General features: G+C 44.4%; 2 protein-coding genes across 2 annotated transcripts in view; both read right to left on the bottom strand.

The window, feature by feature from the left end:
• Positions 1-19948, bottom strand: part of LOC135210327 (uncharacterized) — a 702311-nt gene that overhangs the window by 349210 nt on the left and 333153 nt on the right.
• Positions 1-19948, bottom strand: part of LOC135210325 (poly [ADP-ribose] polymerase tankyrase-1-like) — a 331749-nt gene that overhangs the window by 25070 nt on the left and 286731 nt on the right. The window lies entirely within an intron of this gene.

Here is a 19948-nt window from a genome sequence, read left to right as displayed (position 1 = left end):
AAAGAGTACAAGGAATGGGTGGCAGACCCAGGCCAAGACAACATACATTTTGAGATAATAAAAAAACCTGACTCCTTTAGCAAATACATACTTATTGCAGTTTTATAACCATTTAAGGGATTTTGACAAAGGATAAATCTATTTCTGGGGGAAGACCTGTGTCGCCCGGTGAAATGTTCCTGTAGCACACATTTTTAGGTATAAATAGATGCTAAATATACCAGAGAAAAAAGCTATATGGAATGCTGGAGTTACTACCTCCATCTTGCTCACCCATATAGGGTGTCGGTATAGCACAAGGGCGAGTGGAAGTCACTACCACAGAATCTTTGCCAATTAGAAGTTTCCTCTCAAAACCCCTCTTTAGATAGGTGCCGTTACAACGTCTACCTTCCGCTCGCTACTACTACTACTCCGCCCCAAAAGCTCCATTCCTGAATTACACACCCAAGCTTGGTCCAGGTAAAGGGCGGGGGACCAGGAGAAGAGAGGGATGGGTTCACCGGGCGACACAGGTCTTCCCCCAGAAATAGATTTTTCCTTTGTCAAAATCCCTTTTCTGGGTTCAACCTGTGTCGGCCGGTGAAATAGTATCAGAGAATTGGCCCTACAAGCTTGTAATCACAAAATTTTATAGATATATAGTGAAAAATAAAAAACTTTTTCTTAAAATTAAGTTTTAATAACCAATGTAAGCATATCAAGTTACAAATGGTAAAAAAGTATCAAATATGACCAAATCTATACTATCCTGGGACAAACAACAGGTAATGAACATAAAAAACAAATAATTATGAACTATGTACATGTCCAGGAGTGGGTTGATGAGCAATCCAGACCGGGACACAAGGCAGAAAGGCAGGGAATACAAGCGAGGCAGTAGGTGAGAGTGAGTAACATAAGGAAAAAATAATAGAATACAAATATGGAGATATAAAAACTAGGCCGTCTCAGGGGAGACAATGCTCCCTGCAGCCACTGCCAAATATTTAAGGGTCTCCAAATTCTTCAGATAGTGGCGTTTAAATACTGTCGGGGATTTCCAACCCGTATATTTTTTAAGATCCTCGAAGTTCATATTATGAAAATAATTAACTCGGGTAGCCACTGCCCGGATATCATGGACATGAGGGACTGAATCCGGATTGGCTTGTTTAATAAAATAAAGAATTTGTTGTCTGATTCCCTTCAAGGAAATGGATCCACCTTTTCCTCTAATAAAAAGAGGACCTGAGGACCTTTCAGAAGTTCTGCCCAGATAAGATTTTAATGTAACGATAAGGACATAATGGATGAGTTCCTGTTGGGAGAGGTATAATCTTCCATGGAGACCACCTTGGTTTTTTGGGCCTTTCATTCTGTTTTTGCTAGGAATTTCCGATCTGGGGGAGCAGTGAACTTCTCCATGACGGAGGAATTCAATATGATTTGGTTCTGTAGAGAGAGCCGACAGATCAGATATTCTGGCGCCTGAGGCGAGACTCATTAAAAATAATGTTTTCCTGAGAAGGGTTATATATGAGCATAATTCATTATCAGTATCTGAAGCCAACCTGAGTATATCGTTTAATAACCAGGAGACCGTGTGAGGACGGTCCACCGGTCTCAGACGAGCACATGCTCGAGGGAAAGACGAGAAGTACGAATCTGTCAAATCAATATTAAAGCCAAACTGAAATACCTTCCTCAAGGCAGATTTAGTCGTAGCAATGGTACTAGCGGTTAGGCCTTTTTCTAACAGAGTTCTAAAAAGGGAAATCGCCAGATTCATAGTCATCTTCTGGACATCTGATTCTTTTAGAAAGATGGCTAACTTCCTTACTGCTGAATCATACTGCCTGAGTGTTGATTCTCTTTTGTCTGACTCCATGAACAGGATGTTTAGTGGGTCAATACTAGCATCCTTCTGCGCCACAAACTTCATGAAGTCCATAAAGTTAGGGCACTCAGAATTCTTGAGGAAGCTGACACAGTCCAAGTTTGTACTATTTGAGTCAGTTTTGGGTCGGGAATCCATCTGGGACGGAGATTCAATTCTAGTAGAAGAGGAAACCAATTGCTCTTTGGCCAGTTAGATGCTGCCAATGCTACCTGTCCTCTGAAAGATCTGAGTTTGTGCAGAACTTTCATCAAGAGGTTTATTGGCGGAAATATGTAAATCTTCCGCCAATTGTTCCAGTCTATGGACATCGCATCTGTGGTGTGAGCTAGAGGATCCAGATTGGGAGCCACATAACATGGAAGTTTGTGATTGGACTCCGTGGTGAACAGGTCTACCTGAAGGCCCGGGTTTTGTTGGTAAATCCAATGGAATGATTTTGTGTCCAAGGACCACTCCGACTCCAGCGGAGTTGTTCTGGATAGTGAGTCTGCAATGACATTCCATACTCCTGCCAGGTGAGTAGCCGACAGGGGCCAATGATTTTTTGTTGCCAACGAAAATATCGCAATCATTACATGATTTATTTTGCTCGACTTGGAGCCTCCTCTGTTTATGCAATGAACTATCACTGCGCTGTCCGAGACTAGTCTTGCATGAATGTTCTTGACTGGAGCTAGTCGTTTCAAGGTCAGAAAAATGGCCATTGCCTCTAGGACGTTGATGTGAAACTGGCGGAATGTTTTCGACCATGTTCCTTGAACTGGGAGTAGCCCCCCCAACTGCTCAGAGAGGCGACCGTGTGGACTATCAGAGACGGCGGGGGAAATTGTAGTGGTACTGATTTGGAGAGGCGCCGGACTTCTGTCCAGGGACGGAGTCTTTTCTTTAATATCGGCAGAATCAAAGAGATATTCTCTCTGAACTTGTTGGCTCTTTTCCGACAAACCCGATTGATATCCTTCAGTCTGGCTTTCAACAGAACATCTGTTATTGAGGCAAACTGGAGAGAACCTAGAATTCTCTCTTGGGTACGACGAGAAGCCCGATTGTTCTTGAGGAATTGTCTCGTAGCTTTCGATATCTCTCTGCACTTCTTTGGTGGGAGAGATAGTTTGTGTGTGGTTAGGTCCCATTGAATTCCCAACCACTGAAAGCGAGACGCCGAAATAAGACAGGACTTTTCCTTGTTTATCTGGAAACCCAGGTATTCTAGGAATTCTATTACTTGGCTGTTGCCTTGCGACATTCCTCGTCGTTGGTTGCCCAAATGAGCCAGTCGTCTAGGTAGGCTACTAACATTACCCCTTGAGCTCTGAGCTCTTGAACCACTGTCTCTCCTAGTTTGGTGAATATTCTGGGCGCTATGTTGAGCCCAAATGGCATGACTTTGAACGAGTAAGCTTGTTTTCCTAGTTTGAAGCCTAGGTACGGAAAGAAGTTTCTTGCTATCGGTACATGATAGTAAGCGTCTGTAAGTTTGATATAGGTGGTGACGACCCCACGGGGAAGTAAGGTCCGCACCTGCGAGATGGTCAGCATGCGGAACTTGTCGCATTGAATGTATGAGTTGAGACGGGACAGGTCCAGAATCACTTCTTTTGTCCGAGTCCTTCTTCGGTACACTGAAAAGTCGTCCTTGAAATTTCAGGTGACTGACTATCTTTATTGCCTTCTTTTGGAGAAGGTCTTTGGCATAGTCTAGAAGGTCTGTCATTGGAATCTGGTGAAAACTGACCGGTGGAGGAGGTCCTTTCTTCCATTTCCACCCCAGACCTTTCGATACAATACTGTGGGCCCACAGACTGAAGGTCCAATGGTTCCAGGTGAGGTACAGACTCCCGCCCTAATGGACTGCGAGGCCGTGGATCGACCAAATTCTCGCATAATTGGGGACCGTACTATATGTTCCAAGCTTTATTGTTTGTCAAAAAAACAAGATTACCCCCCAGATCGATATAAACATATGCACCAGAACACATTTGAAGTAAAGGCCATCATAAAGCAATATACACTGATGGATCCAAATCTTGTGTGGGAGTTGATTGTGCTGCCATTATGTTAGCAATTAATCTGATAAAATTGTCAAATAATAAACTGAGTATTTTGAGTCAAGAAGTGCAATTGAATCTCTAAAAAGTTATGCACATAGGAACTCTTTAGTTAAACTAAAACAGTTCATCAATAAATTATATTTATGTCGGGTTAACATTGAAATCTGCTGGATGTCTGCCCATGTAGGAATCCAAGGTACTGAAAAGGCTAAGTCAGGGATAACTTCACCAATTTTTGAAAATAAAATGCCTGCTACAGATTATATAGGACAACATCCTTAAGATAGAAGGAGGTGAACGTGGACTGGCGTAACCAAGTACCAGCGCTCAGCACTCTGTGTACAGCCAAGTTCTTTTTGAAAGCCAGAGAGGGACCAATACCTCTTAACGTCATGTGCTATAGCCTGCACAGTCGTGGTGGTGGAATCATCAAGCGTCAAGTATGCCTGTCTGATGGCTTCCCGTATCCAAAAAGAGATAGTATTCTTAGACACCTTTCCTTGTACTGCCTGTGCTAACAAAAAGTCTGTGACAGCCTGGTCTAAGGTGCCAAGTCCTTTTAAGATTGCAACACAGGGCCTGGACAGGGCACAACAAAAGCTCTTGAGCATCACCACCCACAAAGTCAGTTGTGATGGAATGAAAAACGAAGTGAACCTGTTATCATGCACTGAGGGATTTTGGGTCTTGGCCACGAATTCCGGAACAAATTCGAAGGACACCGACTTCCAACCCCTGGTGTGCTTCACCTCCTAACTCAGACCGTGGAACTCTACTACCCTCTTGGAAGAGGCCAAAGCCAAAAGGAAAACTGTCTTGAGCGTCAGGTTCCTGTCAGATGAGCAACGCAAGGGCTCATAGGGACTCTTAGTTAAGCTCTTAAGCACCAAGGAAACATCCCACGTAGGAGGCTTGAGCTCTCTAGGAGAACTCGACTGCTCAGACCCCTTAACTAGCAAGGAAAGTTCCCTGGAAGAGGAGATGTTGATACCCTTAAGGTCTAACACCAAACTCAGTGCCGCCTTGTAGCCTATAATAGCAGAAACGGACAAACGTTTCTCGTCTCTGAGGAAGATTAAAAAGTCTGCTATTCGCTGAATAGAGGTCACGAGTGGAGAAAAACCCTGTTTACGACACCAATCACAGTACAGGGGGTCCTCGAGTTACGACGTTGATCCGTTCTTAAGATGCGTCGTAACACGATTTTCAGCGTAAGTCGGAACATTGAAAAATACCACATGATTTAATGTAAATACCTATCAATAACAACGAGAGAACAATTCCTTACCTTTATTAATTTGATTGGCTTGCACACTGGAGAGGAAGCTGCGGTGCTGGAGAGACTGGGGGAGGTTAGTGAAGAGAAAAAGAACCTCCAGAAGATGCTGAGGCAGGTGATTCTTGAGGTGAGGCAGAACATACTACTGGAGATGCTGAGGCAGGTGATTCTTGAGGTGAGGCAGAACATACTACTGGAGATGTTGGGGCAGGTGAGTCTTTAGGTGAGGACAGAACCTACAGAAGGTGCTGGAGATACTGGGGCAGGTGAGTCTGGGTTAGCAGAACATTCAGAAGGTGCTGGAGATTGTGGGGCAGGCGAGTCTGGATTAGCAGAGGCAGCTGAGGTAGAGGGTACAGGATCTCCTGCAGGCCTCTCTAACCTTCTTAAAAAATAACTGCTCCGGTAGTCTGAACAGAGAGCGACCTCTTTTCATCCAAGATCTCCTTGTAACACTGCATCAAATCCATTGACGCCTCTGGAAACCCTAGTGAACCTGTCCCAAGTTGGGATCCTGAGCCTCAAAAAGTTGACAACGCTTGCTGCAACTCTGCAAAACCTCTTGTCAAGTCCTGCCTTGTGAAAGCCTTAGGCTCTGGGGTGGGTGCTTCTTCTTCTTCCTCTATCATCTGCTTCTCCAGTTGTATCAGGTCCTCAGCAGATAACTCCTTGCCATGAGACTCCAGCAGCTCTGTAACATCATCAACCTCCATCTCCAAATTGATTTCCTTACTCAGGGCAACAACGTTCTTGACAACTAGCTGAACTGTGTCCTCAAACCCATGGAAATCATTCACAAATTGAGGACAAATTTTTCTTCCAGACACCATTCATGTTTGTTTGCTTAACCTCCTCCCAGGAATTAGCAATGTTTCTTTACAGCATCAAGGAGTTGTAGGATTTCCAAAAGTCCTTCAGAGTCAAGTCCTTCTTGGTTTCAGTTGCCTGTAAAGCCATAGCAATTGTCCTTTGTAGGTAGTAGGCCTTGAACGAAGCAATCACTCCCTTGGTCCATAGGCTGTAAAAGGGCCGTGGTATTAGGTGGAAGGTAAACCACCTTGATATTAGGGTTGAAGTCTCCCAGCTGGGCAGGGTGTCCAGGGGCATTGTCCAGCACTAGCAACACCTTAAAGGGCATACCCTTGGAGGCGCAATACCGCTCCACACTTGGAACAAAATTGGTTTACGAACCAGTCCCTCAAACACTGCAAGTGTCACCCATGCCTTCTTGTTGGACTTCCAAATTACTGGTAGTTGACCCTTCCAAATGCCCTTGATGCCCTGGGATTTTCAGCCTGATACACCAACAAGGGCTTCAGTTTGAAGTCGCCAGCAGCATTTACCCCCAAGAAGTAAAGTTAGCCTCTCCTTGCTGGCTTTATGACCAGGTGCTGACTTCTCCTCCTTGGCGATGTAAGTGCGGTTAGGCATACGTTTCCAAAACAAACCTGTCTCGTCTACGTTAAACACTTGCTGAGCAGAATAACCCCCCTCCTTAATTATCTCAGACAACGCTTTAGGAAATTCACTCGCTGCTTTCTCATCCCCACTAGCAGCTTCACCTTGCACTTTAAGGTTATGGTAATTGGCCCCGAGCCTTAAATCGCATAAAAACCAACCACCCCCTACTAGCCACAAACTCTTCACTTTCACTTCCCTCCCCCTTTTCTTTTTTTCAACGCTTCAAACAATCTTTTCGCCTTCTCCTGAATCACCATAAGGCTGACTGGGATACGCCGTTGATTTTGGTCTTCCAACCAAAGCACCAATAACCTTTCCATTTCAATTATTAGACCACTACGCTGCTTAGTTATCACTGTCGCTTTCATAGGAGCAGATCCTTTCACATGTCAACGATGCGCTCTTTATCTTTGATAATGGTAGCAACGGATCGAACGGCTAAGGCCAAGCGAGCGGCCAATGTTTGTTGGCGTTTCTCCCTTCTCAGATCGCTTTATAATGTCCACTTTAATTTCCATGGTGATGGCCTTTCTTTTCTTCGATGCACTACCATCAGAAGAGTCCGCCTTGCGCTTGGGAGCCATAACAAAGAGCAAAAAGTTACAAAAACGATACAACACGAGGGAGAGAGAGGCAGTGTAAACAACCAAAATGGCGTATGGGCGAGGAATGAGCGTAGCAAAGCGACGCCGTCCTCTCCCCCACAAAGCGTATTCTTCCGCCGTGCGCCCGGAACTAGTTCGCTTTGTTTACGTCGCTTACGACGCTAAACCGCGTAAGACAGAAACGACGCAAAAATTTTTTATTTTTTATTTTTTTTATTTTTATGGGGGCGCGTTCCGTAACCACGAAACATCGTAAGTCGAGACCGGCGTAACCCGAGGACTTACTGTACATAGATCGCCCATTTGCCTTGGTAAACTGCGGAGGTTGACTTCCTAAGACTGCTATACATGTGCCCAGTTGTTCTCTGAGAAAAGCCTCTCGCTCGGAGAGAGATAGTCTTCAACCTTGAAGAGACAGGGATTCTACTGACTGGTGGAACCTTTCCACATGAGGCTGACAAAGATGCCGCCAAGGGGGAATCTCCCTTGGAAAATCTGACAACGACAGCAAATCTGGAAGCCATTCTGCCTGAGGCCACAGAGGGGCTACCAAAGTCATCCTGAGACCCTGTGAACTCATCAGCCTGTTCAGAACCTAACGGATCAAACAAAACGGAGGGAAGGCATACACCTCCAGGTTGTCCTAGGGATGTTGGAATGCTTCTTCTGCCAATGCTAATGGATCTGGAACCACTGAACAGAACACCTCCAGCTTCCTGTTGTTACAAAAAGGTCCAGCATGGGTCTCCCCCAAATCTGGAAAAGCTGGTCTGCCACCACTTGATGAAGGGAGCACTCTGTGCCTGGGATCTGATCCATGCAACTGAGTTTGTCTGCGACCACGTTCCGTTTCCCTGGGATATACCTGGCTGAGAGCTCTACCGTATTGCTGATTGCCCACTGGTGAAGCTCGATGGTCAAAGCTTGAAGTTGCTGAGAAACCAGGCCTCCCTGCTTGTTCACATAGGCTACCACCGTGGTGTTGTATGGCATGAGAACGACAGAATGACCCTCTACCTTCCCCCGAAACTCCTTCAGACCCAGGATAGCCGCTTTCAGCTCCAAGACGTTGATATGTTGCTGCTTGTCCTCCAAACTCCAAACGCCTGAAGTGATGAGGCCGCCTAAGTGCGCGCCCCAACCTGCAAGGGAGGCGTCCGAGAACAAAAGGAAGTCCGGTGGGAGAGAACGCAGGGGGACACCTTTCAACCTTCAACAGATTCTGGTCGTCCAACCACCAACGAAGGTCTTCTCTCACTTCCAAAGACAGAGGAACCATAAACAGGGGAGAGTCCCCCGCCGGAGACCAGAATTCTCCCAGTCTCCATTGCAGAGACCGAAGATGAAGACGCCCATGAGGGACCAGCTTCTCCAGGGAAGATAACACTCCCAGAAGAACCTGCCACTGATGAGCTGACTGATGTGACTTTGACAGGAAGTTGCGGGCTACAGCCCACAACTTCTCCAATCTCTGATCCGATGGGAAAACCTTTGCCACTGTCATATCGATGACCATGCCCAGGTAGAGAATCCTTTGAGTGGGTACGAGGTTCGACTTTTCGTGGTTGACTAATATGCCCAGGTCCAGACAGAACCGAAGTAGACGATCCCTGTCCTACAGCAGCTTCTCCCTGGAAACTGCCAAGACTAAACAATCGTCGAGGTACCTCAGCAAACAGATCCCCTGAGCATGGGCCCAACTTGACATGAGAGAGAAAACCCTTGTGAACACTTGAGGGGCTGTCGTCAGCCCGAAGCACAAGACTTTGAACTCGAAGATCTTGTCCACAAGAGAGAAGCGAAGGAACTTCCTGGACGTGGGATGAACAGGGATTTGGAAGTATGCGTCCCTAAAGTCTATCGACAGCATGAAGTCACCTTCCCTCACGGCTGCCAACACCGAGCGCAGGGTCTCCATCTTGAACCGTGTCTTCCTGATGAAGCGATTCAAGGTGGATAAGTCGATCATAGGCCTCCATCCTCCCGACGCCTTGGGCACCAAGAAGATGCGACTGAAAAACCCCGGGGACGGACGCACTACTTCCTCCGTCGCATCCTTGTCCAGCATTTTCTGCGCTTCCTCCCGAAGAGCCAAGAACTTCATAGAATCTGGAGGATACGCCTTCCTGAGCTGTGGCTTGTCCGACAGAGGAGGAGAGAAGTCAAATGGTAGCAGGTATCCCACCCGAAGGACATCTACTACCCACTTCTCTGCCCCATAACTCTGCCACTTGCCCCAATGGCCCGCCAAGCACCCCCCCATCCGTGGTGCAGGAGAGGGAGAGGCACCTAACCTACCAACGGCCCCCTTGTCCAAAGCTGAGGCATTTTGCGGAGACAAGGACTGAGCCACCGACCTCACCTGTTTCAAAGTCAAACCCGGCTTCAGGCGAATGACGTCTGGGTTAAGGTGGCGTGACAACAAAAATGCAGAGCTCGTAGCATAGTTACTTCCTATGTCTCATGAGAGGCGGGGGTAGTAGTTTGGTAGAGCCCCTAGAGCAAAGTGAACCGTCCCGGTCAGAAACAGGCATTAACCTTCTGCAAGATCGACTGAACGTGCCCTGACAAAGGAAGCTGAAGAGATGATTTGGGGTCCTGAGTAGTTCCCACCAAGGCTTCCAAGCAAGGAGTGTAAGACGACTGAGCCTGAGTCCTACTTTCCAAATTGTTAAACCCACGAATGAGATCAACAACTTCTGAAAAGGAAGACAGAAACTCCTGCTTGTCTCCCTCCTCCTGCTCCGGCACTGGAGACTGATGACGAGAAGGGTGTGTAGGCTCTTCTAATGCACCTTCGCCACCAAAATTAACAGAAGGGTTAGCAGCCAAACAGTCCGAAACCCCTATGAACCTGTCTGGGCTGGGTCCGAGCGTCGGCTTCCGAGACGGACCCACTGTAACACTAGGCACATCACTTACCTCAACAGATGACTCCACATGTCCATGAATGGTCACAGGCATGGCGGCCGTACGTACGTGAGATGGGGGGGAACTTGAACACTCAAGATAGACGGAGAATCCCTTAGAGATGAACTCTTGGAAGCACCAGTGAGAGAGGCAGGCAAACACTCCAGCTGCGCCAACTTCGTGCTCACTACCTTCGACCTCTTGACACGCACCTTCAGATCTTTACGGCAACGAATAGGCCTTGGAGAAGAAGGAGCACCTAACATCACGTGCACGGGCAGGGGAGGTTGCAACATGCTCGCAATGTGCAAGGACAAAGGGGGGGGGGGTTGCACGTTCGAGATACGAGCCAGAGGACAAAGCAACCCCTGCGAACACACACCACTAACACTGCCCGAAACCACATCACTCTCAGGAAAACGTCCACGTTGTTCCTCCCTTTAAGGCGAAGGAAAGGCGAAGTCTTTAGCCTTCCAACGCTTGATACGCTGACGAGGCGTAGAGGGGGAAGAGGGAGAGGAAGACAGCACTAGTTTCTTAAGCGCACTCTTCTCGGAAGGCGGGGACGAAGCAACACGTTTCCTACCAGTCCTCCCAACCGATAAGGCAGCCAACTTCACATTCAATACAGAGTCCAACCTCTGAAGCACTGCCTGGCATATGACCTCAGACTGATGTGCCAGAGAAGGCTCCGAAGACAAGGAAGGGAGATGTTGTGAACTAGGCAGCAGTGATGACGTCACGGCTAAGCAAGGCAGATCAGAGGAGATGACTGGGAGAGTTGTCATCAATGAGAGTGACGTCACAAGCGGCAGTGACGTCACGGCTTCCCCTCGGTGCGAGGGGGAAAGAGATGCCACTGGCAGAGGAATACACAAAGATGGACCCCGTGACGTCATCAGCGGGGCTGACGCCGCAGCGTCACTCCGATTCGAAGCGGCGGCAGACACTGGCGGAGCAATACAAGATGGTCGACTGCTGCTACCCACAAAGACGAGGCCGGGAGGAGGGGGGATGGCCTTGCCAGATCGGGAAGGGGGCGTGTGAACCTCCACAAAATGTGCTAGCAACCCCTCCAAGGACGGGGTACCCCCTAGCCCAAGCATCTTCCAAATCGCCGCCGTTTTGAACGCCTCTGACACTGGAAGAGAAGAGAATGATGAAAAAAACCTCACCTGTCTCGGGAACCGAAAAAGCTCCTGAGGAAGGGGGGGCTACATTACAAATATTACCCTGGCAACCTCCCGATACCTCCATCGACAAATCAATAGCAGAAAAGGAAGGAGATGCAGGGACAACGCTACTATGGGGGTTGACTACTGTGGAAGTCGAAACATCTGGAATAGGAGCAAAGCCCTCCCAAGTAGGAAGAGTCAAAACTCTCCGATGTTCCCTCTTGCCATAAAACTTCCTCCACTGCTCTTTAGGCCATGCCCGGCATTCCGTGCAAGGATTCATAATAGTACAAAAATTCAAACGACACCTACTGCATGTGATATGAGGGTCGGTCTCTGCCTAAGCCAAAAAATGAGAACTCGGAAAACCAGGAACTCCGGGGCACATACGCTGAAGCCAAGAAGGAGCAGAAGCCATAATACCAGGTGAAAACACATACACACACTAGAAGAAACGAAACGGGCAGTGAACCAGGAAAAGGCCAAGAGAGGAAAACACAACTCTTGCCCAGGCGGTCAAAGAAAAGACTGGCATAGATGCGTGGTCCTTGACCACTCTTCACCCGATCTATGCATGTGTTGCCAGAGATCACAAGATTCCTTGCTTTCATCTGCTTTTTAACCGGATCCAGCTAGCCGCTAGATATTATCCTAATGTTAAGACCAAAGGTTTGTAGCTATGAAAAATACAAATTGTCTTAGAAAATTTGTCATATTACGAACAGGTCATACGAGACTAACCCGTGAGTATTTAATGACAACTCCACATGGGGACATCCCTCGTTGCAATGTTTACTGCTCAATTTTAACAGTAAAGAATATTTTATGTGATTGCTTCATTTTTAATAGGCAAAGAAATTTATATTTAAGTGATAAATCATTATCAGAAATACTACCAGAATCAGAAAAATTTTTTGTTATATAGAGTATTAACCCTTAAACGCCGAAGCGGTAAAATAAAAATTGTCTCCCGTGTGCCGGAGGTGTTTCGGAGTGAGAGCGGAAGCGGAAAAAATATTTTTTTCAAAAAATCACAGCGCGCTTAGTTTTCAAGATTAAGAGTTCATTTTTGGCTCCTTTTTTTGTCATTGGCTGAAGTTTAGTATGCAACCATCAGAAATGAAAAAAATTATCATTATCATATATAAATAATGCAATATATTATAGCGCAAAAACAAAATTTCATATTTAATTGTATTCAAATCGTGCTGTGCGCCAAACGGTTGAAGGTAACAAGTTACTTTTTTTTCTGTTGTAATGTACGCTAAATTGCGATCATTTTGGTATATAACACATTGTAAAACGATAAAAGCAACACAGAGAAAATATTATCACAAAATAATGCATGAATTTGTAACGCACGGACTTAAACAAATATTTTTTTTTTAAATTCACCATAAATCTAAATATTGTCCTAGAGACTTCCAAGTCCTTTCAAAATGAAGACAAATGGTTGAATATTACTATACTGTAAGAGTATTAGCTTACAATTGCAGTTTCCGACCATATCTGACGAGTTAAAGTTGACCGAATGTCAAATTTTTTTATATATATTTTTTATATGCAATTATTTCGGAAATTAGGAAAGCTACAACCTTCAAATATTTTTCGTTTTATTCTACATGAAATTGCGCACATTTTCATATATAAAAACTCTATGAAATGCCTAATATGAAACGGAGCAAATATTCCGAGAATGGGATCGTACGCATTTCGGAGATTTGTGGCGGAGAATCCGCACGCGGAGGGAAGGAAAGTTTTTTTTTTAAATTCACCATAAATCTAAATATTATGCTAGAGACTTCGAATTTGTTTCAAGGTGAAGATAAATGACTGAATATTACTAGACTGTAAGAGTTTTAGCTTACAATTGCGTTTTTCGACCATTTCGGTAGCGTCAAATTTGACCGAACGTGGTTTTTTTTTCTATTTATCGTGATTTATATCCAAATATTTCGAAAATGAGAAAAGCTACAACCTTCAAATATATTTTGTAGTATTCTACATGAAATTGCGCACGTTTTCATATATAAAACTTTATGTAACGGCTAATTTAAAATGGTGCAAACATTACCACAATCGCACGTATAATTTTTTCGGAAGAGTTACCGCGCAGACATAAAGAAAATGTTATTTTTTTCATAAATTCACCATAAATCGAAATATTGTGCTAGAGACTTCCAATTTGTTGCAAAATGAAGGTAAATGATTGAATATTACTAGAATATAAGCGTTTTAGCTTACAATTGTATTTATATGAAAATATTTCAAAATTGATAAAAGCTACAACCATGGGTTGTTTTTAGTTGTATTGTGCATGAAATTGCGCACATTTCCATATATAAAACTTTATTTAACGGCTAATTTTAAAATGGTGCAAACATTACCACAATCGCATGTATGATTTTTTTCGGAAGAGTTACCGCGCGGACGTAAGGAAAAAGTTTTTCCATAAATTCACCATATATCGAAATATTGTGCTAGAGACTTCCAATTAGTTGCAAAATGAAGGTAAATGATTGAATATTACTAAAATATAAGAATTTTAGCTTACAATTGCGTTTTTCGACCATTTCGGTAGAGTCAAAGTTGACCGAAGGTTGAAATTTTTGCACTTATCGTTATTTATATGAAAATATCTCAAAACTGATAAAAGCTACAATCATTAGTATTTATTTGTTGTATTCTACATAAAAATACGCACATTTTCATATATAATACTCCATGTAACGGCTAATTTAAAATGGTACAAAAATTATGTCAAAGTGACGAAATAATTTCCGAGATGTGTCACAGATACTTTTTAGAGCGGCAAGAAAGAAATTTGCGCTTGCGCGTCTGCGTAACGATTGTAAACAAAATAATACCTTGATCCGTGAACTCCCAGCATCCCCCAAGGCGCGTGATTCAAGAGTTTTCGGCTGGTAGGCCTAAAAGTATTTTTCCACGAATTTTTAAAAAAACTTGTATGTCGACGTAAAATACGTCCAAATGAGTCGGTCGTTTAAGGGTTAATATTTTTAAGAGATTGAATTTGATCAATAAAATTTTACTTACTTATACCTTTACTAAAATAGTTGACTTTTGTCATTTTTATCTAATTAAGTTTTTTATATTTTCTATTCATAATTTTAGTTCCAATCTCATTTGTCACTTAATCATATTCATTTATCATTAATTTATTATAATCCTTTAACTACCATCCATCCCACTCCTCTCTATAGACATGCATTTTATGTGGATATTTATAAATTTTGATAATTTCCTCCCGAACATTTTTGGGGCAGCACTGTAAGAGTCTAGTAGGACTTATTAAGCTGGTAAATCCTAATTTTATATATATAAAAAAGGAATGTGTTTTATAGTAGTAGTACAGGTAGTTCAGCCTTTTGTTATTTTTCTGAAGACTCTTTACTGCATGGATAGTATTTTAGAAGTAGCTCTGATGTATGATCCCAACAATAATGAGTATACAGGGAAAGCTAAATTGTTTTTTTGGTTACTGTTGCAATTTTAATCCAAGCGTCATGGATTGAAAGCCCCAGGCATGTATTCCATTTCTAAAGCTGACTAGAAGAGATATGGTCAACCCTGGCTCATTTTCAGTAGTCAGGAAGGACTTTCACAGAATTGGAGATTAGTACTGCAAATTTTAGCAAAAGAACAGTAAAAATAATTGACACACACACAGTCCAGCACTTGTAACATAGCAAAGAAAATGTGATGTTGAAGCTTTCATTTCTTTTGTGTATAAGGTTATGGTGCTTATTTAATTGGTTCTTTTCTGTTTTTCTGGCCCAGGATAAGAGAAACTCAAATTGTTGGATGAATTTAACGTGTGCAAAATGTACTTTAGAGAAAGAAAATTGGCAGCAAGCAGTTTCTAAATATAATAGAAGTAATTTGTGGAAATCCAAAATCAAGCATTGTTATTAATTGAAACCCAGTTTTGAGAATATAGATTTAAAAAGTTTGTTTGTTTAGAAATGTAAAAAATGTTAAAAATTCATTTAGATGGTTGAAGTTTACTCCAAGTTGAAAACAAGGCCAATATGATGTTATTTTAAAAATCTCATGCTAAATATTTTTATCTTACAGGCAGTGGTAAACAAACTGAAAGCAGATATACCTAAAGACAGCAGCAACAGCTCTGATAAAACACTGGCGATCATAATCAATGATCTAATACGCAATTTAAATGGCCGTGAACCATGGAAATCCAAATACCATTGCATCACCAACTCTCGCAGAATCACCAAAGATGTTGTCTTCAGAGCCTGTGAAAAAGGCTTAACTCTCCTGTTATGGTGGATGTGGAGTCGAAAAACAAACAACTTCCAAGATAAATTTACAGGAAAGACACCACTTCATGTAGCATTAGAGGCAAATCAGTATGAGACAGCCAGAGCTTTAGTCATTCACATGAAAGTCAACCCTTTTATACCTGATAACTCAAGACAAGTTCCCATTGATATGTTTCCCTCACATATCAAGAGTACCATGTTGAAGGTAAATAATTGCCATTTGTTATATATTTGATTCTCACTCTCTCTTTCGCTCTCTCTTATAATGTGTTTTTTGTTATACTCATTGATATGAATAATAGAACATTGCTTACTTTCAATAAATCATTATTAATATAAAAAAATTTGCTTAGTTAATGATTATTTGAACAAAGTAACTGTACAACAACAACAGCAACAACTTTTATATGCGTGTTTTCATACATTTACATACAGGCAGTCCCCGGTTGTCGGTCCGCAGGGGTTTGTTTTTCGGCGGGGTGCTGATAAGCAAAAACCACTATTACCGAAACTCAGCAATTTATGCGCTTACAGTGATGATAACTGGTTAATGGGGGTGGCCTCTGTTAGGTATGTTATGTCACCATACCTCTATTAGCAGCACCTTATGGTGCCGACAACCAAAACTCAGCCATTATGGCACCATAAATCACCAATTTTATGGAGCTAGACAAGTGCCACAAAACCGGATCAGCATTAACCTTTATATATATATATATATATATATATATATATATATATATATATATATATATATATATATACTATATATCATATATATATATATATATATATATATATATATATATATCTATATATATATATAAATATATATATATATATCCGCCATTTTTGGGTGCATCATCAGACACGCGTGTTGTTATTACTGGTACCTTTGTTTTAATTTTCCTTTTATTTTTATTAATGTATTTTTTATATTTCATTACGGTTATCAGTGACGTTTTTTCGTATCACACTTAATTATTTAGCCGACTGAGTTCGGAGTTGGTTCATATTTTAAGGTAGACCTAACAAGCTCATGATGGTCCTCTGGGTTTTTTTAAAGTTTTTTAAAGATGGGTTGATTAATTTATATTCTAGCCTCTGGCTTTTCCCCCCAGCTTCTCAAGAGCTGTTTGTTTGGCCTCTCTGTGCGTAATTTTATCACATATTGTATATGTAATTTTGTTAGGCTACTAGTAGCCTATTGTATTTATCATTGGAGAGGAGAGAGTCCTCTCTCTCTCTCTCTCCCGATGTGAGACATGCATGCGTTATTGTTTAATGCGAACCAGATAGGTACTTGATTTTATGCACGTTGATGATTTTCATATCACTGAGAGGTTGGAAGAGTTGCTTCCTCCCCTGGCTTACCCGACCAAATTCCTAGGCTAGGTTTTGGAAGGTAGGGCCAGGTGCCCCTACCCCTGTACCCCTTATGCCATCTCCCACGTCTGTGCTACGGTGCTAGCGGGGAGGATATCAAGGATAGAGAGTCTCTCTCTTATCATATTGTTGGACCTATACTCCCTACCTGTCCAGGTCAAAAAATTCGAATTTGGAGGGTTTGGTTGAGGGCCACCGTCCACACCATGATGTCCTTAGAGGTTATCTGACCTACCTGACCGGTTTCGTAGTGATCTCGGAGGGTTAGGCTAGATCCATACTGGGTATTCTCCTTACACCTTATGTTCCTCTTGCAACTCTTCCATGATGCCTCATTACTGTATTGCTTATAAGTTGAGTGGTCTGGTATGTATATCGTCCTGGCCTAGCCTCCTTTGGTATAACCTTTAGTAGTAGGTCATGACCTACCGTTTGAGAGTGATCACCAATCTGTCGCTGTACCAATCACGACGGGCCATAGGCCCAGTCAGCCTACTACCCCTGTAGTAGTAGGCTACACAGCCTTCAGTAGGTGTCTATCTCTGATCGGGGGGTTGGTGGTCCCCCCCCCCAGGCGATCACGACCGACCACCCCGCATTACATAACCACCCACCACCCACCCTCTCCCCCCCTTCCCCCACTCCCTAGTTTGGCTCTGCCTGACACTGGCTTATAGCTCGCGGTTCTAGTAGTCTGATCGATGAACAGCTGCTCAAGCATTTTCGCTGATGTGGGGAAGAGAGGGGTTGGAGTGGTGGGGTTACTGGTATTATATGTAATCACCTTGTCTCCAAGTGGATAGCTCCGCCGGCTTAACAGTGGTCTAGTATCGCACCAGCCAGCGGACATCGCACCAGATTGTACATTTATACTGCTCCGCCGCTCAGAGGTCTCTCCTCCCAGTTGTCCTCCCCCAGCTATGTATTCGGGCTGGGAGTTACGCTCCCCCTCTAGATGCGTTCAGGTTCAGGTAGAGGAATTACCTTCCCCTGATCCGCTCGCTTCAGCCCGTTTCCGTCAGCATTACTTATGACAATGAGAGATGAGACTTTGAGTAGGCTAAGCTTTGGGGACTACTTTGTAGATATCTCCGGACCTTTAAGGTTCTGACAGAGTGTGACTCACCCTCACACCCGCCGCCGGAGTTATTGCACTAAGTTGCCGCAGCTCAGTTTCCGTTCTCTCGTGTCCTTCCCCAATCCGGTGGGGACGGTGGATGGGTCAGGTATTCGACTACGATAATTCGTAGCCTTCTGATTCAGCCGACTGTAATAGAGATTAGGTCCTTCCTCTTCTCCGGTCCGGCGTGTCTCAGACCCCACATACTGGACATACATCTACCTTCCGGAGGACGGAATCAGGAGCAGGCAAATACACCCAGAGATTTTCTTTTATTCATTCAGTGAGTTGAAATCATTTAGTGAGCAAGTCTTGAACCAATATCTAGGTTAAGGTGCATGCTCTCGCCGGAGTTAACTCCGGCGTTTTGTGCTAATACTCATAGAAAATTTTCAACTTACAGGTGGTCCGTTGCCAAGCGGAAGGGTGCTCTGCTACCCTCGGCAAGCCCTACGGCCATGTAGTCTGCCGGTCGCACGCTAACTGCGCCGTGCAACTTGAGCACTACATGGTCTGGCACCCGGACGCGTGCACCATCTGCTATGAAATGGTGTCCATTCTCTCTGATGAGAAAGTAAGTATCCTTACTGGGTCATTTGCATGGAATTTCTGTTACAATAACTTGATAAGTTTCTTATAGATACTATTCCCCGAGTGGTGGAATGTTAATTTGATTTCCTCTCTTACAGGCTTCCTTGGCCCTCCGGCATCAGGCAAGGGTGGCGCTTAGGGGTTGAGTGGCAGGTTTGGGAAGAATGCGGCGGCGGGACAGCCTTACGTCCTGTCTGAAGATCTGTGCTCCCTTATGTACCCGGGGGCCACGGCTACGACCGCTGTTCCGGCGCATATTGCCAACCCCATCATCGAGTCCATCTGACTGGCGACGCTGCCCATCCCGGAGGAACAAGATTGCGACCTGATGACGGAAGAGGTGGCGGCCATCAGCCTTCACCGCAAACCGATGGCCACCAAGGAGGTAGGTGGGGAGGTAAATCCTACCCCTTCTTCTGCCTCTTCTTTCCGGGGCTTCTCTAAGTCCACCCCTGCTTGGGAAGGATAGCTTTCGGTCATTCCCAAGCTTAAATCGGTAAGACCGAAATCCCTTCCAAAGGGATCGAAACCGACTCCGTCAGCTGCGACTAAGTCGTCGTCGGCCTCAGCCGTCGACTTCTGCTGCCAAGTCACCTGCTGTTAAGGCTTCTCCCCCTCCTAAGGGGTCGAGAGCCAAATCCTCCAAATCCAAGACGACGAGTCCGGATTTGATCAGGAGGCCTTCGCTAACCTTCTAATGTCGAAGGTTAGGGAAGTGGTTGACGAGAGGCTTGAGTCGATATGACTCGCCTTGAGTTCAGATACCTCAGGCCAGGCAATAACATCCCTGACCGAGAGGATCAGGCCCCTGGAGGAAATGATGACCGGATTCCTCCAATCCGGAACCCCGGCTCTGACCATGACAGTGCCGGATGCGTCAAAGCTGCCGCCCTTTGAGAATAACAACTCGTGGCGGTTAGCTTTACATGCCCCATTCTCAGATGGGAAGTTGACAATCGAAGGGTGCAGAACCCGGCCGGTGGAGGACTTTGAGTTCTTCCCGCCGGGTCTCCAATTCCCATTCCCCGGATTTGTCAGACTAGCAGAACATGCGCTAGTCAGAGTAGACAAGGTCCCGAAGGAGACAGTGATCTTCCCTAGGGACCAAGCTCAAGCTGTTTGGGTTCGCACCCTCTCTGACTGGGGTTGCGTTAACACCAAACTGACGCCCCGTAAAGGTAGCT

Source organism: Macrobrachium nipponense, chromosome 39 (genome assembly GCF_015104395.2).
Source record: "Macrobrachium nipponense isolate FS-2020 chromosome 39, ASM1510439v2, whole genome shotgun sequence".
NCBI lineage: Eukaryota > Metazoa > Arthropoda > Malacostraca > Decapoda > Palaemonidae > Macrobrachium > Macrobrachium nipponense.
The sequence above is the reverse complement of the archived record's forward strand: the minus strand, read 5'-3'. Positions and strand labels throughout refer to the sequence as shown.